At 39.5% G+C, this 6,753-nt stretch overlaps 1 pseudogene; it reads left to right on the forward strand.

Moving 5' to 3' along the window:
* Positions 1–3,099: 3,099 nt before the first annotated feature.
* Positions 3,100–6,329, forward strand: LOC102475816 (CDK2-associated and cullin domain-containing protein 1-like; annotated as a pseudogene).
* Positions 6,330–6,753: the final 424 nt, after the last annotated feature.

Genomic DNA, 6,753 nt, shown 5'->3' on the forward strand with positions numbered 1-6,753 from the left:
AGATTTTAGAGAGGGGGACCAGCAGGTAGCGCAGTGGTTAAAGCACTGGACACTCCCATACGGCTGACCACAGTTCGAGTACTGGATCTGGTGGCTTGCTTTTTCACTTTTTTTTTTTTTGTCTCTCTCTCTCTGGTCAAACAGAAAATAATAACAACAAACAAATAGATAAGATAAATAAATATTTTTTTTAAAAAAGAGACATGATGCGATATTTCACAATTGTTTTCATTTGTATTTCCCTAATGATTAGTGATGTTAACTGTTAATTCATATACCTCTTGGCCATTTGTATATTTTTTCTGAAAAATTTCTATCCAAGTCCTTTGCACTTTTCCCCCTCAGTTATTTGTTTTCTGAATATTAAATTTTTAATTCATTTTGAATATTAACTTTTTATGTAACATATTACTTACTAATATGTCAGTAATTATGCAGTTCCTCAAATATGTTTTTGTTTAATTTGTTGGACACTATCATTTTAGTTTTATATAACTTTGTTTGTCTATTATTACTTTTCCTGTGTTTCATCTTAAGATATATAAAAGTAGTACAGGGCCAGCAGGTGGTATAATGTATAGGGCACTGGACTTCCAAATGGTCTACCACATTTGAGTCCTGACCCAGTGGCTTGAAACTCATGCTAGGAATGTGTGTGTGTATGTCCAAAATCCATATAGAAGAAGTGAGCAGGGACTGCAACAGGGCCATTCCCTGGGGTGGTGATTTCTCACTTTCTCTTTCAGTGCTACTCTTTCTCTCCAGTGAGTGTGTGTGCCTTATGGCAAAAACATAACAAAGAAAGTTACACATGGGTCCAGCAGGTGCCATGCTGTTTCAGGCACTAGACTCCCACAAGATAAACTGGTTTGAGTCCTGGACCTGCTAGCTTGAAAATCACACCCAGTTTGTGTGTGTGTGTGTGTTTTCAAAACCCTGAGAGAGGAATGGAGGAAAAATAATCACACTGGGCACATCTGTATGTGTCCAAGACTCTGGGAGGAAAATGGAAGAAAAGAGATTGCAGTATGACCATCTTCCAGATTGGGTGATTTCTCACTTTCTCACAGTCTCTGTTTTCCTCTCTCTCTCAAGGGAGCACACCCACCCTAAGGAGAAAATCTCAAAAAATAGAGTATTAAAATTAGACCATCTTTAGGCAACAGATAAAAGTTTTAAATTCCAGGGCTAGCAGGGGGTGTAGTGGTTAAGGTGTTGGACTTCCACATGGCACACTGGAGTTTGACTTCTGGATCTGGCAGCTTGAAACTTACACAGGGTACATGCCCAAAATCCCAAGAGGAGAACTGAGAAGGGATAGTGCCATGACCATTACTCCTGGGGGGGTGGGTGATATCTCATTTTCTGTCTCTCTGTCTCTTTCTCTCTGGTGGACACACCCACCCTATAGAAAAAAATTGCCTTTCAAATATGTGTAATTACAAAATTATAATGCAGCATTAAAATTAGATAATATATCTACTTAGCACAGTAAATAATAATATTTTAATACAGAATGTGGAGACATGTATAGACTAGGACACTGAGATAGTGTGTGTGAGAGAATAAACTCAATTCTGAATATAGAATAGTCAAGTGTGACCTTGATACCATGTAGCAGGGTGGATTTCAGTGGATAGAACATTACATGAGGTAACCTTAGGATTATGGGGGATTTTGCTCAAACTCACCTACCTTGATTTCATAGAAAATAAACAGACCTTGATAAAGTTTGGGAAGCCTGATTAAATTTTGGTCAAGCAGAGAATCTTTGTCAACACAGACAGAATTATTTAAACAATGGGCCAGCAGGTGGTATGGTGGTTAATATACTGGACTCCCACATGGCCAACCATGGTTTGAGTTCTAAACCTAATGGCTTGGTTTCTCACATTCCTTGAATCTCTCTCTCTTTTTCTCTCTGGTCAAGTTAAAAAAAATAATAATAAATAAATAAATTTAATAAATAATTCTTTGAAAAGAAAAACTAAGAATTATTTAAACAAAATTTAAAAACTGAAACTAATTGAGTTTATTCTCTTTCACACACAGCTTTTTAAAACAATCCTGCAGCTAACCCTGTAGTTTAAGTTTGAGACCCAGCAGTTTGTAAATTACACTGGGTGCTTCTGCATGCATGCCCAAAATCCTGAGGAGAATGGGGATTGCTATGCTCTCTGGGAAGTGATTTCTCATTTTCCCTCACTGTGTCTCTTAAGTAAACATACATGCCCTATAGTAAAAACTTAAAAAATATTATCTGTTGAAAATATTTCATAGTTTTATCAACAGTACTAGGGAGAAATGTTCACCTGTTGAAATATCCATTTTGTAAGACAAATAATAATGTGATTGAATGTATGGAAGAAAATGAAATGAAAAAAATAAATTAATTAAAAAATGTAAAAAATTAAAAAAAAATTGAAGGGTGGAAGACATGTCCAAGGAGTACTGCGGGGATTTGATCCATTTATGAATCTTGTGATAGATGAATTGTGAAGATGGCAACTAGTGGGCAACAGAACACTTCTGGAACGGTGGTAATACAAGGAAATAATATCATCATATTAGAGGTCTTGGAACAAGTATAAATAATGGCTGTTCAACAACAACAAAAAAACCATGTCCCCTCATCGATGGGCTTGTTTTACTATGATGTAAAAATCAGGTCATGTACATTTTCATAATAAACATTTTGTTAAGTAAATATATATATATATATATATGTCTTAATTAATAGTAAAACAAAATAATTTGTGAGCTGTTTAGAAATATCACATTGGGGGCACAGATGGTGCACAGTAGTAAAATACAAAGCTCCATGAGGGTGACTTACCTGGAAATATTCCTGGGGTTTATGGCTAGAGACCTACTCGGGTATGCTGAGCATATGTGTGCTGTGGTTCAAGGCTTGCTGAGTGTGAGAATTAATCATGATACCAAGGCTCTCTTGAGGGCTCTATCTGTCTCTCTCATGGAAGAAAAAACTTTTCATAATAAAAACTGAATCCTCTAGAAAAATAAAAATATTTATATAATTAAATAAAATATTTATATAATTGAAGAGTTAAGGCCTTATACGTCCATGACCAGCTGGCGATGGGTGTGAGTGGCACCACCTTTGCACTTCTGACACAATGGAGTGACCCTCAACTTCTAGAACAGGCTGCAACAATGAAGAGAGAAACAGAAGTTTGCCAAGGAGAGAGCAGTGCTTTCCTAGCTACCTGACCTTAAAGATGCTGAAGCAGTTCAGAGTCTTCCCTGAAGAAATTCAGCTTGCTGAAGCATTGCTAGCCCAAGGTGAGTAAGAAAAGGGCATGGACTGTCTGACCAATGCCATCACTGTGTTTGGACACCCACAACAGTTGCTGATGGTGCTGTAGCAGATGCTGCCATCTCTCATGTTCCAGATGCTGCTGACCAAGCTCCCAACAATCAACTGGAGAATTTTTTAAAAATATTTTTTTCTATAGGGTGCCTGCACTCACTGGAGACAGAGAGAGATGGAGACAGTGAAAGAAAAAGTGAGAAATCACTTCCCAGCACGAATGTCCATGCATGCGACAATCCTTCCTCACCATTCTACACCTGTGATCTTGGGCATGAATATATTTGCACCTTGCATGAGTTTCAAGCCACCAGGTCTGGGACTCATACCATAGTTAGCCATGTGGGAGTCCAGCCAGGTAATAGCTATGCTGTCTGCTAGCTACCATCAGGATATTTTAAGTGTTCAGAACTTGACTAAAAATGATGTGGAGTGACACATGAATGTCAACATAATGAAATCACAATGAATTATATTTTTAAAATTCTGAACTTGGAAGTTGAGCAGCTCTAGAGAATAAGGGGAATATGCTTGTTATAGGACTGTTCTGTGCTGAAATCTACCAAAGATATTGTTTATTTTGTGTAGATCTATTTGTCTGTTTTATTCATTTTCCCAGTAAAAAACTATTTTGATAGAAAACTTTTCATTTTATAAAAACACCCATGAGTTGCCAAGATACCATGGGTTTCTTTTATTCCTAAAATGAGCAATTAAAATATACATATAATATGGAATATTTGCCTCCCCCAAAAGGGTAGGGACAGGTGAAAAGAGCTTTTTTTAAATAATTATTTTATTTATTATTGTTGTTTCTAAAGAAAATTTCCTGTAGGACATGCACATTCATCAGAGAGAGAGAGAGAATGTGAGAAAGCAAGCCATATGTCTGGGACTAGAACTGCTCTCTACCATGTGGGACTTTAGTGCCTTAGCCACCATGTAACCTGCTGGTCCTGAATGCATTTTTTTTAATACAGAACAGTTTTTGTATAAATTCAAAAATTGTGTAGAAACTTGTGTTTATGAAATTGCATATTAAAGTTTCTGAGAGAACATTTCTCCCCATTTGCTCTAAGACATTAAAAATAAAATTAATACAGGTAAAATGTCCTGATGGGTGCCACTGTGCTATGACTGCTGGTTCCAGTAGGAGAGCTCCCGAGCACTCACCACCATCCTCAGCATCTCCAAGAGGGCAGGCCTGGGGAGAGCAAGACTCCTGGTACAGCGCAGCATTTACCACCAGCTAATTTCTGCCTCTGACAAGGTGAGCTCCAGGAAGGAGCTGTGCCCCCTGGCCCAGGGTTATGACAGGCAGCAGGTTCCTGTTAGGCAGGCTGGTGCAGGGAGGGGGCAGAGGGAGAAGGATGGAAGAAAGCATAGAAGAGGAGGGGGACAGCTACGAGTGATCATGGATGACTAGAACCACAACCAGGATTGCAGCCTTGTAAGGTTTTTTGCAGCCACTGCCACCTCCACCACCCACTTTGTTGATTTCAGTTCCTGCCTGAGAGTTTTCAGGGGGCATTTCTGGTGGTGTCAGCTGTCTGTGGATAGGAAAGGCACAAAGGAGGGGCTCTTGATGGGATCCCCACCACCACTGGAGGCCAAGTGGGTGATGATGATGTTAAAGAGCTGCCACTTGGCTGCAGTCAAGGCAACCCCAACCCCAGCACTACTATCAACTTCATCACCTCCACCTCCAGGCTCTTAATGAGACTGATATCTCTTAATATGACTATTAAAGATGACAAGAGCACATCCTGGGGATTTCAGGTCCCTTAGTGGTTAGGTGCTGGATGTTTATATTATCGACTGTGGTTCAAGTACCAGACACAGCAAGTTAAAATTTATGCCAGACTCATGTGCATATTTGCCAAAAATCTTGAGAATAGAATAAAAGTGAGGAAATTGCAACATGGCCATCCCCTGAGAGGGTGATTTCTCACTTTCTGTGTCTATCTTTTTTCTCTCTCTGGCAATCAAATATGCCCTGTAAGAAAAATCTCTCTCTAAAAAAAATCTGGACAAAATTGGATAGTGTCATAGATGAACTTTTAATACAGAATCCAGATGACTATATCCCTATATCCTATAAATAGATACACAGATGTGTGTATGAGTGTGTAAGCCAGTAGCACTGGAACAGATGTATAGTGATCTGATTTAAAAGATTAATCACTTAGAGGAACCAGCAGATGGTGTTTATGGTTATGTTGCTGGACTCCCATGTAGTCGACTGTGGTTCAAGTCCCAGACTCAGTGGCTTAAACTCACACAGAGCATGTATTCATGCCTGCCCAAGATCCTGAGAAGAAACTGGAGGAGAAGGAATTGAAGCATGGCCATCCCATCTGGGGGTGACTTCTTGCTCTCTCTGTGTGTCTCTCTCTCTTTCCAGTTAGAGCATGTGCCCTATAGCAAAAACATCACTTCAAAAAAAAAAAAAGATTTGTCACTTAGCATCTCAAAAGAGCGGCATGCCAGTCCTGAAGATCTGTATACTGAAAGAGTTAACATAGCTCTTAGACAATACATGGGAGCATCACAGAGCATTGTGCCTCTTTTCATATACATGAAAAAGCTTTACATTGAAACCAGCTTAACCAAGACTTAATAGGTGGCCTTATAAAGCCACTCATGGAACATGTTGAGAAAAGCACATTTACAGCAGAATGGCTTTACTTTTAGAAGCCCAGACAATACCATCTCAGATCACATCTTCTACTATGGCAAATATCATGAAGGTCTGTATACTCTCAGAGCAGAATCGGTTCAGATGACTCCAACTCTGTTTTCTAAATTTATCTCGAACATTTTCCCTCTGGTAGTAGAACATGGACTTTCTGAATATACTGCTCAAGATCAGAAACTTCAAAGAGAACTTATTTAGGATGATTTTACAGGAGGTGACAAGTCCCAGAAGAGAGCTGGGGGTGAGTTGGCTTGTAACAGTTCTTCAGCATATGCAAGTTCCAGGGGGAACAAACAGTGAATGCACTGAATGTACTTTCCTTCTGAAAAAGAGGATGCACCAGAGCTGCAGAGAGTGTACTCAGAACACAGTGGGGGCCTCAGACACTCAGGAAATCTCAAAAACTATTTTTTAAAAGAGGTTTTTGGTATAAGGCACATGTGCTTGCTAGAGAGACAAAAGCAGAGAGACAGAAAGCATGAAATCACACCCCACCCCACCCCCAATAGGATGGTCTTGCTGCAATTACTTCTCCTCCATTCTCCCCTTGAGATTTTGAAAACACACACACACACACACACACACACACACACCCACACACACACATGCCTGGTGTGAGCCGCAAGCTGCAGGGTCTGGGACTGAAACCATATCTGACTATGTGGAAGTCCAGTGTTGTATTCATTATGCCATTTGGTGGTTCCCAAATCTGTTCTTAGAAGAG

This window comes from Tupaia chinensis, unplaced genomic scaffold (assembly GCF_000334495.1).
Source record: "Tupaia chinensis unplaced genomic scaffold, TupChi_1.0 Scaffold148019_1, whole genome shotgun sequence".
NCBI lineage: Eukaryota > Metazoa > Chordata > Mammalia > Scandentia > Tupaiidae > Tupaia > Tupaia belangeri.